Here is a 14,635-nt window from a genome sequence, read left to right on the forward strand (position 1 = left end):
TTTTATATTTAAATGGCCACATGTGGCTAGAGGCTGCCATATTAGACAGTGTAGCTATAGGCCCTTCTTCTTCTGCCCTCCTGGTGCCATCTTAGGAGGAGCATTTGGCTTTTTGTGGAGGAATAGAACCAAGGAGAAAAGAAGAAAACATGACAGTCCCCTCCTCTGGACCTGAAGCTGGGACTGGTTTTTAGGACAACATGCATGGCATTGGAAATAGACACTGTTGACTTGATTGGTAGGCTGGAATGGCCTCCTTTGATAAACAGAAAAGATATTAATAAAATCTTCCGAAGTGTGAGAAACAACAAAAAAGAGCCCAGAAAGGACCAACTCCATCTTTCAAGTGGGTCCCAGTCTTCATCCTGAGGGACATTTGGGCTCCCTCACTTCTGCTGGCTCTGGGCCATACATGTCATCTTCTTAAGCTTCCAACCCGAGCTGGGTCAAAAACACTTCCCTCATTCTATCTTAGCTTCAAGGAAGTAAATGAACATGTTTACAAGAAACTTTTCTTCAAATTAAGGGAAAGTGTTAGGTCATCACCACAAAAAAGAAAAAATAGAAAACCATGTTTCCAAAGATTACAGGTTCAGGAAAGTAGTTTAATTTTTGTCGAGCCCCAAATTCCCTTCTCCCAGGCTGATACCCTGGGTCCTCAAATCAAGATTAGTGTGGCCCCTACAGCCCAGTGTTCCCTTCCCTCCCTGTTCTCCTCTCATGTGACGCCTTTAAAATGCCTGTGAATTTTGTATTCTGCTTTCTGTGTCTATTCTTGTGTGCTGGGGCCTTCTCCATCTGTCCTCCCACAGCCACCGTTTACCCTTCTCCGCCCTGCGGCATGACCTAAGGGGCCTGTCTGTACCTTGCAGGCTTCCAGCCCTCTCGTGGGATATCAGCAGGTGTGAGCAGACAACATTCCAGGAGTTTACCTCCCACCGTCTCTCTGTCCAGCAGTAGTCTAGGCAGCAGCCAGAGTTCCTACAGCCATGGCTCAGTTAAGTAGCCCACTTGTCTGACCACGACAGTCACAGGTCCAGAAACACCTTTCCCTCCTATTGTCCCTTCATGCCTAGGAGTGGTAACGCCTTCCCACTCCTGCTAGTCCCTGAGTATCTCCCCCACCCTTGTTGGTTCCCTTCATCCTGACCACACCTCCGTAAATAGAATCTTTATTAAAATTTCTTTCATTAAATTCTTTGAATATGCCATCTATTTCCTGCTGGGATTAATACACCTTGTGTATTTTAAGAAAAATACATTGTTCATGTTCCCCAAATAGCCACCAAAAAGATACGGCATGTTTATCTGACGATCGCGCCTCCCCAACATGTCACCCCAGACAGAGACACACAGTCCTTGGATTCACAAAGAGGCATATCCGCTCACAGATGATTGGTCTGTCAGTGATGATTGGCATCCCTAAGTGTCAGTGAATGATTCATCCTTCCGGTCAAAGGCTTCCAGCTCTGCCTTCCTCAGGAGCAGTTTTCAATGACTCAATCTGTTGAGTTCCCTTACCCAACCCACCCCACATATACAAATAGATTTTTGTGACTGTGAGATGGAATAGCATGCATAAAATCAGCTAGAATGTATGCACCTAGGAACAGAAGTTTTGATGTCCTCTGAGGACATCAAGAATTCATCCTGGCCAGGCTCCTATCTTGATTCAGGTGATGTTTATTTACCTTGTTTCCCAGGTGATAAAACTGAGACCCAGAGACATTAAGAAAATGCCCAGAGATGAATCTGTTCCCCGTGCTGCCATTCCCCTCCCTGTGTCCACAGCAGACATAGTTAATCAATCACATTACTCATTCTCATTGGAAAGCCTTTTCATCACAGTTCTCAACTGACACAAATCTGTCAGAGTTGACACTCAAGATCTATTTGCCATCCTGGCATGTGGTCAAACTTTAAAAATTAGAAAGAAGGAGGCCAGGTTCAGTGGCTCACGCCTGTAATTCTAGAACTTTAGGAGGCTCAGGCAGGAGGATGATTTGAGTCCAAGAGTTCAAGACCAGCCTGGGCAATATAGGAAGGCCTTGTCTTTACAAAAAAATAGAAAAATTAGCTGGGTATGGTGGTGTGAGCCTATAGTCCTAGCTACTCAGGAGGCTGAGGAAGGAGGAAAGGAGGATCGCTTGAGCTCAGAAGTTTGAGGCTGCAGTGAGCAGTAATTACACCACACACTCCAGCCTCTGTGACAGAGCAAGAACATATCTCTAAAAAAAAAAAAAAAAAAAGGACTAGAAGTCAGTCTCTATAATCTCCTAGTGCACTGTTCTTTCTGAGGGATTTCCCTGTAAGTTCAGAAAACCTGTGTGGACTATGTTCATGCTATCCTTAATACCTAGTAAATTTTCTAATAAGTTTTAGTAAGTGAACTTCCTAAGCCTCAATTTCCACATTATACTAGGGAGATCATTCAGATTTCCTTACTGGGAGGGTTAACAGATATATGAATGCAATGTACCCGGCACAATATCTACCATACAGTAGGTGCCCAGTTCATGGTAGCTCTTATTATTCGTTCTTTGTAAACAGAATGTCAATAACATCCACTGTCCAGAGTGTGCCCTTCTGTGGTGTGATCAGGATCCACAGTCATTAGGCTGGTCACAGTATTTTAGTTCTCCTAGAACATGTGCATGGTAGATTGCATTTCTCCAACTCATTCAAGTTCTATGTGGCCAAGTGGCTTGCTTTGGCGAAACGAATATGAGCAAGAGAAATATTACTTCTGAGTAGAAGCATTTAATTGCTGCTTTTCTCCTCCAGTCCTCTTCTCCTATGTTTTTGTAATTGTGGAAACAGATGTCAAGGTGAATCCAGCATCCAGCAGCCAATGTCCCTGAGTGACAACGATGTGTGGAACCCCAGGCTGACCCCTATCGGACATGAAGTGTAAGTGAAGAATTCACCTCTGTGGGATAAAGCCACTGAGATTTTGGAGTTGTTCCTAACCCACCTTGAAGGCTGCCTCTTTCTGCACCAAGTTTCCAGGGAAGCTGAAACTTCTCTGTCTCACAACAGAGACGTGACCTTAAACATTCATGTGTCTTGAATATTCAGGTCTCCCAAAGTAATTTTCTCACTCTCCTACATAGTACTGGAAAATAATGGGGCTTAGAATGTGTCAGATGCCCATTACATGCCAACCTTTTTTCCGGACATTTAGCACCGTGTCTGGCATATAGTAAATGTTCAAATTCATGCTAGTCATCATCATCATTGTCACCATTTTTATGCATCATCTCCAGGCCTTGTGACAACCCAATGAGGTAGGGACTGTTATTATCTCCACTTGACAGAAGAGGAAACTGAGGCACAAGGTGGTTAAGTAATATGCTCAAGGTTTCAGAGGCAGAACATAACACAGCAAGGATTTGTATCCAAGTATGCCTAGACCAAAGTCCTTGTCCTTTCCACGCTCCACACGCCACCCAGCGAAGATTGCCAAAAGCTGTGTGATACACTTTTCTGAGACAACTCTGCTTCCCACTGGTTGGGCAGGCACCCCAACATCAGAACTGGCCCCTGGTTCTACCACTTGCAGTTGTTGTAGACTAACTCACTGAGGGGGAAAGAAACTGGACTCCCCAGGCCAACTCTTTTATGGAAATTAAAACTTAGCATTCAGGAAGAGGGTTATGTTTTTCTACCAGCTTCCAGATTCACTACCAAGATGGATTTCTCTCTTCCTCCTTCATTTCTTCAAAATCTCTAGACTTGCCTGTCATTTATTTCTGTTTCACAAGTAGCATGGAACAAGGGGCCAGTGACAAGTTTGCCCTGCTCTGCTCATCCCCCTAGAGCTGCAGCGTCCAAACCGGGAGGGAGAGGGAACCCAAGCACAGACAGACCCGCCAGCCCACCTCCTCTTACCACATCTGCCTCTAGGCCATTTATTTCATTAAAGCACAGGATGCTCATGGGAGCCTCAGGAAAGGGGACAATTTCATTTTTCCTACACCTTGGAAATTAACATTCTTTCCAAAAAAATAATTTGCTTTGTTCTTTGATAAAGCTGAGGAGTGGAAAAAAGGGGTCAAAGGAGTGAAAGGTAAGAAAATGAGAGGGAAACAGGGAGAGAGAGAAAATAGAAAAATATATTGAAGAGGGGAAGAGAGGGAGAGTAAGACAGGGAAGGAAGGGAAGAGAATACAAGAACAGAGTAATAATGAAGCTAGTTCTTTGTCTTCATTATATCAGCAATTCATATCAATTTTCTTTTTTAAAAATTTTACTTGTTACTATATTGCCAATCATGCACATTTGGGGCATTTTATAGAGTTTTTTGCACTCCCACTCACACCCCTAGAACAGCCTCCAACTCAATGGTTCCCATAAGTTTAGTTTATATTAACATCCATGGTTCATCTTGCAATGACATGGGGGTGGGGGAAAGAGAGACTTTCTAATACAACTGACCTGGGTTCAAAATGCAGTCCTAGCACATTAATTCATTGAACAAATACTTACTGAGAACCATAAATGTGCCAAGCACTGTTCTAGGCACTGAGTTACAGTGCACAAAAGTCCTTGCCTTCACAAAGCTTCCATTCTAAAGGAATAAATAAAAGGAGACTATGTAGTATTTTAGTGATAAGTACAATGGCAGAAAATAAAATACAGGAGGACAAAAAGGACTAACAATATTGAGATGAGGCACAGCTTTAAATAAAATGGTCAGGGTGGGCCTCACTGTGCAGGACGACCCTGGAGCAAAACCTTGCAGGTGGTGAAGAATTAACTCACAGGTATCTGGGGAAGGAGCAAACACCAAGTGCAAACGCCCTGGAGTGAGAGCACAACCCCCAGTGTGTGTCCGGGAAGAGTGAGGAGCCCAGTGAGCGGATGAGGAGGAGCAAAGAGATAGAAGGATCAGTAGATTGTAGGTCCTGGTGCTTTCAAAGATTTGCTGAAGTTCAGACATTAGAGGGAGTGAACTACAAAGAAAGAAAGAGATGATCAAAAGAGGGACGTTTGAATTTGACTTTATGGAATGATCTAGAGTAAGGCCATGGGAGTGAGTGTCTGAAGTAGGGCAGAAGACAAAACCATGGAAAGTGAGGCGGCGGAGGGTATTGGGAGTATCATCTAGGCAGGTGTTAAGATCCCCAAGAATGAGAGAGGAGTGGTGTCAGAAAGGGTAACAAGGAGCCAGGTCCTATCCTGCAAGGAATGGGAGGGAGAATCAGGAGGTGATTGGGATGGGGGTGGGGGTGTCTGTGACTTGCAATTCAAACTTAGTGTGGAGCAGTTAGGGAGCAGGGCTCCCTGGAGACTGGAGGGAGGACGGCCTTACAAGGGCACTCTGAACTCCTCTTGGCTCCTGCCACATCTAGGCTCTGTGTCCTTGGACAAGTTAGTTAACCTTACTGAGCTGGTTTCGTAATCCATAAAGTGGCTCAATGAGACCCATCTCACAGGGTTGTTGTGAGGCTAAAACCAGACAACATCCAGAAAGCATCTAGAAGATACAGTCCGGCAGGTGGTAGGTACTCACCACTGTCAGGCCCACAGCCCTGGGCTCAGGTTACACATGTCTGAGCTGAAATTCTGACTCTGCCTCTTACTAACTGTGTAACCTAGGGCTAGTTATTTAACTTCTCTGAGCCTCAGTTTTCTTGTATAAGAGATTAGAAGAAAAATACCAGGTAGATGGGACTCTCTAAAGGAATAAATGGAAGGATAATGTAATGAGATATTAAGTTTTACCATTTTTTTGCTAGAAGAGACTCCGAACCATAAAAAAAGTAGTTTTCTCCTCCCTACCCCTAGCAATTTTTAAAGTGAATCAGCAAATCTCTGTATTCTGGGCTCTCTTGTTCCAGGGATACTAAGGAGCCTCTCCGAGAAGGTTTCAGCGCTGCTACTCAGGCCTGAAGTACATTAATGGGTACTTCATGCTGAACTGAAGGCAACAGAGACTGAAATTTGGAGTTGACATCGGACTATGGGTAGCCCAAACCTAGAAAAAGACAGGTGGAGGCCGGGCGCGGTGGCTCACGCCTGTAATCCTAGCACTCTGGGAGGCCGAGGCGGGTGGATCACTCAAGGTCAGGAGTTCGAGACCAGCCTGACCAAGAGCGAGACCCCGTCTCTACTAAAAAAAATAGAAAGAAATGATCTGGACAACTAAAAATATATATATATAGAAAAAATTAGCCGGGCATGGTGGCGCTCGGGAGGCTGAGGCAGGAGGATCACTTGAGCCCAGGAGTTTGAGGTTGCTGTGAGCTAGGCTGACGCCACGGCACTCACTCTAGCCCGGGCAACAAAGCGAGACTCTGTCTCAAAAAAAAAAAAAAAAGAAAAGAAAAAGACAGGTGGAGGATAAAGGAGGGCTGGGATCTGCAAGGAAGTGGCAGAGAGAGATCTGGCAACCCGAGGCAGACTCAGGAGTGTGCAGCGCTGCTACCAGGATAGTGCATTCAAAGTCTTCGCTCCTCTTCAGGCCCTGCCACGTCGCGCTGTTTCTGCAGCCTGGAGGTCAAGGGCACCACAGCGTATGTAGAGCAAGCATGTTGCATTTTTTCCCATCTTGTTCTTGGCTCAGAGTGTAGCAGGCCACCTGCTCAAGACGCAGTCAGATAGCTACCGAGTCAAGGTTACCCTCCACACAGGTATCCCTGGAGGTTGCCTCTCGCTTTCAGTACAGGGTAGTGGCAACCGCTTGTAGCGTAGCTGCCTTGCCAGACATTGCAGGTGGCTAGGATGAAGTCACATTGCATCTGGCACCTTCTGCTTTTATTTGCCTCCAAATTTTAAACTTTTTACTTTCTACTCACTCCTTGGTGACTTAGGGCCAATCATTTAGGTAAAACTTGATAAGGGATTTTTCTTCTGTTAAATGGAAATAACTTCTGTGGAATAGGATTGTTGTGACTCATATGCATAATAAAAACCCTTTAAATGGGTATGGCAATTAGTAGGTGATAAATGAATGTCAGAAGTGGTGGTGACAATAGAACTAGTGGTAACAGAGATACTACCAAGACAACACACATGCTGCCCAGAGGCTGGCCCAGCTTTAATCAGTCCCTTGGCAGGCAGCAGAAATAGGAAAAAGCACACTGGCTCCACAGTCCTGAAAACGCAGTTCTGCTCACAGCCCTGCCACAGACTGCCCTGGTAACATTGGGTTAACCCCTCAACCCTCTGCCTTTGTTTCGATATATGTCAAATGGGGATAGTCCCATCCACTTCAGGGGGAAAAATACAGCTTGCAGCTGGAAGGGCCCTTTGAGAACATCTGGTCCAATCCTTTCTCCTCTACATCTCATTTCACAGAGGAAAACACTGAGGCCAAGAAGGTAAAGCAGTGAATACCGTTTAGTGAATATCTAATTAGTGCAGTGAATACCATTTCCAAATCCACAAAAGCTTGGCTTATTATTATTATTATTTTGTTTTGTTTTATTTACTGGTACAGTTTGGGAAGATTGTGGAAGAGGAGCAAAGAATCTGGAATGGTGGCATTCTCTTCTCTTGAAAGGCTTTTGACTTATTGGGAAAACAAGATAAAGTCATGCAAAAAAAGTTGTAAAAATGACATAATGCTTGACAAGTTCTCTGAAAAAATGTAAAGTATTTGTAGAGACAGATTATGGTATGGTAGGGGCCCACGGGAAACTTCATCTTCACCCTCTAAAGGTTTCCTGAAGAATCAACCAACAAAAGGCACATTATGAGATTGCCTTCTGTGGTCTGAGAGACCAAAACAGACACCAATTTATCGACTGAGACGAACCCTAAGGTTAAGGAACTAAAAATTACTAATGGGTCCGGGGTTCAGGGCCCAGCTGGCATGGCAAATTTCTAAATTCCTACAACTTGAAGAAAACCACATCCTTGCTAAATTCCCTAACAATAGGAGCTAGCAGGCTGATTTACGGCCCAGACCCCTACAACTCTGATTGTACAGAGGACGGGCCTTACAAACGTTATTTTCTGATAAGCTGTTGCAGACCTTGCACCAGTTTCAGCCACCTTATAGAGGCTGTGCGCAAACTGTCTTTGTGTCCCATAGTTCACCTTTTGACATAAAGAGCCAAATTTCACCTCATTTTTATGTTAAAACCCCACCCAAAGTGAACATGGGATGTATGTTATATACATGTTAACCCACTGCACGTATACTTGGCTTCTCTCATCAATATGTAGAGCTTTTCCCCCAAACCTGTTGAATGTGTATGATACCAGCCCTGTGAGATATAAAACCCAACCTTTCCTTCCCCTCTTCAAAGAGAGAGAGCACCTCCAGTCCACTCCAGAGACCGTCTATTCCTAGCTTGCAAACCAACATCACCAATAAAGTTCTCCTTGCTACTATTTAGCCATCCTGGTGGCCTTTCGGATGACACCCCCAACGGGTTTCAGAAGCTTATATACCATCTTGAGGTTATGGAAAGAATGGGGGGTCAGAGCATGGCCAAAAACAGATTATGGTGGTGAATCAGGTTGTAGCAGCAAGATAGGTTATGGGAGGGAGAGAAGAGGAGGCCTGGCTAGGAAAGGTGGTCTTGTCGTGTAGATGAAACCTCACAGGTAGCAGCCCTCAGAGAGAATAGATGCTAAATGTTTCTTCCAGACCATTTAAGGTGTCTGACTCTAGATTCTCAGTTAATCTTTCCTAACTAAGGATAAGGGAAAGCCCTCAGAGAAAGCCTGGCTGTATCCATGGAAAATTCCTCTAGATGCAAATCTCCCCCCAAAAAGATAGCTCTGCAGGGCTACTTCTGATTGCTGGCTCTCTGAACAGCCATCTCAAAATATGTCAAAGAAATCTATTTTGGGGTGAAATACTTCGGTTTCCTTCAGAAGTCAGCCTGCAAGACGGCCCCCAGTGATTCCGCCTTCATATTCACACCCTTGTATGGTGTCCTGCCGCACTGCACCAGGGCTGGTCTGCGTGAGCAACAGAAGATGGCAGAAGTGACGGTCTGTCACATCCGAGATTAGCCAATAAAAGACTGCAGCTGCTAGCTGCTGTCTTGGGCTGTCTCTCAAATCACATGCTCTAGAAGAGGCCAGCTGTTATGCTGTGAGGACATTCAGGGAGCCTATGGAGATGCCCACTTGGTAAAGTATCCAGTCAATGGCCACAGGGGACCTGAGTCCTGCTAACCACCCCACCCCATGAATGAACTTGGAAGCAGATCCTGCAGCCCCAGATGACCACAGGCCCAGCTGACAGCTTGATGGCAACTTCATGAGATATTCAGAGCCAGAACCATCCAGTTAAATCTTGTCTGGATTCCTGCCCCACAGAAACTGTGACATAATATATGTGTGCTGTTTTAAGCTGCTAAGTTTGGGTTTTTTATGCAGCAATAGATCACTATAGGTAAACACAGATTGTCATCATTCCTCATAGAGCACCTACTGCATGCCCAGCCCCATGCTTCCCAAAGGAGAATAGATAGCAAAGACTTAAGACAGAAACGCTAGCTAGGATGATGATTGCTTTGGTTTCTTGGGAGCCACAGGTTGGTACACACTAAACCTTTGTCAACTGAAGAATGATGAGGTTCATGAATTTGGAAAGGAGAGCTTACTTTCTTATAAGGGGCTGCATCCTGCAGGCAACCATTGTGCAGGCTGGGAAGCAGAGCCTCAGGCAGAAGCTGAGAGCAAGCACTTCCAGGGAAGGGTAAAGGAAATAGAAATTTATGCTGATGGGGTGGTCGAATATACATATTTAAAAGGCTATAGGAGTAGTCTTGAATATTTTCAAAAGGAGCAACATGCATATGTGCAATTGGGTTTTTGCCCTGTCGTGGGTTGCATGTACAAAAAATGGTGGCATTAGCATGATCCAAGGGTGGAGTTTTAGGCCCGCCTGATGTCAAAATGTGAAGCAGAGGACACAAAGACCCTCTGTGCGCAGCCCCCGTAGACTGGCCTGAACCACTCCATGGTCAGTGGTCTCTTATCAGGAAGGAGTGCTGGTCAGTTGTGTCTAAATTGTAAAAGGGAGGGGCAGTCACAGGCTAGCCGAAATCATGGGTGGAGCAAGTCTTTCCAGAGGGCTGGTTTCTGTTTAACCATTAGGGAAGAAAGCTCAATGGCAGTTAAGGAGGGAGGGGGTATAATGAGGTGTCCAATCTCCCATCCCATGATGGCCAGGAACTCAGTTTTAAAGTTTCTCTGGCATGCCCCTGGCCAAGAGGGGGTCCTGTTCAGTTGGTTGAGAGACTTAGGATTTTAATTTTATTTCTCACCCTCAAGAGAGCTTATCAAAGGAAAGCCACGCCCTCTTTCCAAAAGTGAGATCACGAGGCTCGTGTGTGTGCCTGCACAGATGAGTGAGAGGAAGTCATATATGTAAATTTCAGGATGGGGTAGTGCTCTGAGACATGGCTGCCTTCCACATGGGCCTCAGAAGCAGGCCAGTTCTAAAAGATCCCCAATAATAGGTGGAAATAAAACACCTCCTCTGGAGAAGGGCCTTTAGCGGCTCCCATGGAGAGGCCTGGCCACTTCTGTGAACGTGGCAGGGGGCACCTACATCACATGCAGAGCAGCATCAAGCAAGTCACTCGCCCACCCACAAAACAGAAATAAAATTGAACTACTCTCTCAAAGGGATGCAGCAAAGTTCAGATGAAAAAATGCTTTGCAAACTATAAAGCACTGTGCAAATGTTAATTATTATAATGAAAATAAAGTGAGATCTTGTATATAAAGTCCCTAGAACAGGGCCTGGCTGGCAGGATGAGGTTAACAAATGGCAGGGTTTATTTCTATTGATCGGCTCGCCACCAGTAAAGTGAGAGAGAAGCACGTGAAGGGATGGCAGCAGGCGCTTTCTGACTGCCGGCCTAGGTGGATGAGACTTTTCTCCTAAGAAGCACTATTCATGCCCTGAAGCCCACCTGTCCTCCCTACCCCCTACACCCTATTCCCATCCCCCAACTAGAGGCATCTCTGCAGCTCTGCTGAGTACAGGAGGATTTGGACCACAAAGCAGGGACAGAGGGCAACAGATCCAGGAGGATTTGACAACCTCCTCTCTCTAGGATCTGAGGCAGCTGAGACAGCCTAAAGGTGAAGGATGGAATGATAAGAGATTGGAAGACTGGAAGGGCAGGAAGAGAAACACAAAGGCACCTTTTATCCCTCTGCCTAGGGCCTGGGTACTGATATCAGTCTCTAACTCTAGGATTCAAGGGGGCAAGGCAATACACATCTGCAAACAGGTGTGCTTCTTAGGCCTTTAAGGTAAGAACTAGATCTTAAGGTCTGTAATGGGTTGAAATGTGTTTCCCACCCTCAAAGATGTTGAAGTTATTACCCCGCCCCTGCTCCACCCTCCCCCACTCCCAAAATGTGCCCTAACTTGGAAAGAAGGTCTTAGCAGGTGATCAAGTTACAATGAGGTCATTAGGGTGGGGCCTAAACCAATATGACTATTTTCATATAAAATGGGAAATTTGGATACAGAGACAGACACACACAGGGAGAATGCTGTGTCAGATTGACAGCAGAGGTCCGGGTGATGCATATGCAAGTCAAGAAACAGTAATGACTGCCAGCAAACTACCAGGAGCTAGGAGAGGCCTGGAACGCATCCTTCCTTCACCACCCTTCAGAAGAACCATCCCTGCCCACACAGTGATTTTGGACTTCCTGCCTCCAGAACTGGGAGACACATTTCTGTTGTTTAAGCCACCTAGTTTATGATCCTTGTTATAGCAGCCCTAGCAAATGAATACAAGGTCATCCGAAGTCACCAACACAAAACCCCAAGGTCAGACAGAACTGATTTGAACCTCTGCACTGCCACTTACTGGCAGCATGTCTTGGGGCCACTCACTTGCCTTTGTGGACCCCAGGTTCTATATCTGTCAAATGGTAAGCTCCTATATACCGTATACGTAGTCACTGAGGATCAAAGTAACAAACACAAAGTATCCAGTTACGATGCTGGCTCCCATTAGCTCCTCAACAATGGCAGTGGGTTATCATTAGCAGAGGTAGCAGTTTAATTCAAATTCCTTCACCCCCTAAACCACTCCACCCCCCACAAGGGAAACAGAAGGACCAACTTCTGCCAGCCTGTGAGGAAAAAGGCTCCAAGACCCACATGCATTAGACTTCTATTGCTTTGTGACAAAGTGCCACAAATGTCGTGGCTCAAGACACCACCCATTCATTACCTCACAGTTCTGTAGATCAGAGGCCCAAGGAGGCTTGGCTGGGCTCTTAGCTGGAGGCTGTGAATCAACTGCTTCCTAGCTCACCCAGCTTGCTGGCCACATTCAGTTCCTGGCAGTTGTAGGACTAAGGTTCCTGTCTTCTCGCCGGCTGTGGGCCAGGAATTACTCTCAGCTCCTCAGGGCCACTTTCAGATCTTCCACCTGGTCCCTCCGTTCCTGCAACACAGGGCCGCTGTCATGTCAAATCCCCCTTGCGCTGTGAAGCATTCTGACTTTCTCTGCCACTAGCTGGAGAAAACTCCCTGCTCTTAAAGGGCTCATGGGATTAGATTGAGCCCACCTGGGTAATCTCCCTGTAGCAAGAGTTAAAGAAAAAACTATTCCGTAACACTTGTTAAAAATAGTAACGAAGATTTTATTCAAGAAGGGACTATCAAGACTGGTATATAGACTACTGCAATGGGGTTTTGCAGTAAGGGAGAGAGACTGAGCTCAACTCTGTGTACAAGGAAAAGCGGGAATTTATAGCAAGGAGCAGTGCATGGAAAATTGCTAAGAGGCAACATCAGCGGTGAGGGGGATTCTAGCTAAACCGACCTAACAGGATTCTTCCTGAAGACAGGCCAGGGTGACCAGACATCGTCTGGGGGATGGACAGGGGGATGTGGAATTTGATCAGATATAGAAAGTGGGGGATTCTTGCTAAAATTGGGCACTTGAAGGACATGCCCAGGGATGGTGCCTAATTGGGCTCAGAGGAGCCCAAATAAAGTTTGGTCAAGAAGAGAATCTTTGTCACACATAACAAAATGTAATCCCAGAAGTGTCCCGGGTGGGTGAAGGTCACAAGGGCCATCTTAAAATTCTGCCTACCACATGGGGATGTATTCCTGCTTCTGCCACTAAGTGGATGACTCACTTTGGACAAGTCCCTTCTCCTTTCTGGGCCACAGATTCCCTTTAACGCTAACATTCCATCACTCTCCCCATTATCAAATCACATTTTTCTAACTTTCATAGGATATGTGTCCTACTTGAGGGTTGCAAAAAAGTTTAAGAGAAACATTTGTTCTCAGAGAAGTTCCGCAATCTAAATGCAGCACTGTTCAGCCTTCAATGCAAGTTAGATCATCTGGGAGCTTCGAAAATACTGATCCTGGGGCCCCATCCTCAGAGATTGTGATTCCCAAACTCCAGGAAAAGATGGAAGGGGTGGAGGAGAACATGCCCCTCCCTGTGTGGGAACATAAAGAGAGAGGGCTGGGAGCCCTTTGCTTGCATTTAAAGTCTTTCAAGGGCAGGGAGGGTTGAGGGAGTGGCAGCGGGACCCAAATGTGTATTTTGGCCCTAGACATCCCTACAAGTCACATAATTTCAGTTTGGTGGGTTTGCTTCTTATGGTTTCCTTAGGTGTGAGCTGAGGGTACAAGTTAGTAGACACATTTCTACAGGGGCCAAACACCATGTTATAGGCACGCAGCTCTCTGGGCTGTGCCTGTCTGGCTGCAAAGCTCAAGGCTAGGCTTTCTGTCTTCAAGAGGAATGAATGGAATGCATTTTTTTTTTTTTTTTTTTTTTTAGTCTAAGTATTGCCAGGTATGCATATGTGTATGTGTGTTTGGGGGAGGACTGTTAGATAGTATGAAAGTTCATCATATGGATTGGATCATTCTTGTCATACCCAACTAAAACTAGATCAGGGTCATGTTCATGTATAACACCAGAAAAACAAAAGCACTCGGCCCACACACTACAATGCAACAATAATATATTAAGTGATGTAACAATTAAAGTGAAATTTAGTCCTATTAAGACAATACATTTGTGTTTCATGGGAAACCCCTTTACACTGCTTTAGTTTTTAAATTTAAATTAATTAAAATTAAGTAAAATTTAAAAATCTGCTTCTCAACCTTACTACATCTTGTGTTCAATAGCCATGTATGGGTAGTCCACTGTATTGAATAGTGCAGTTTAGAAAGGTGGGAGAGAGGTTTGGGGAACTTCCCAGAGGTGTGGGAATTTGGGAAGATGGAACAATCACAGGAAAGAATTTTAAAGATTTGTTATGCCATATTATCCTCCCTTTGCTGCTCCCTCAAGAAAATCTATTATCTTTTTCAAGGCTTTTAGAATTAGATTAGTGGTTGCTTTTGTTGTTGTATTAGCCTGCTCAGGCTGCTATAACAAAATACCACAGACTGTGTCTTTTAATCTGCAGAAAATATTTTTTCACAGTTCTGAAGGCTAGTCAACGAGGGCTGCCATAACAAGTTACCATAGACTGGGCGGCTTAAACAGCAAATGTTCATTTCCCCCAGTTCTGGAGTCTGAGTAGTCCAAGATCAAGGGGCCAGCTGATTCAGGTCCTGATGAATGCCTACTTCCTGAGTAGCCAAAGGCCGTCCTATTGTATCCTCTTATGCCGGACAGAGAGAGGAAGCAAGCTCTCTCCTGTCTCT

The sequence above is a fragment of the Propithecus coquereli genome, unplaced genomic scaffold (genome assembly GCF_000956105.1).
Source record: "Propithecus coquereli isolate 6110/MARCELLA unplaced genomic scaffold, Pcoq_1.0 Scaffold403, whole genome shotgun sequence".
Lineage (NCBI taxonomy): Eukaryota > Metazoa > Chordata > Mammalia > Primates > Indriidae > Propithecus > Propithecus coquereli.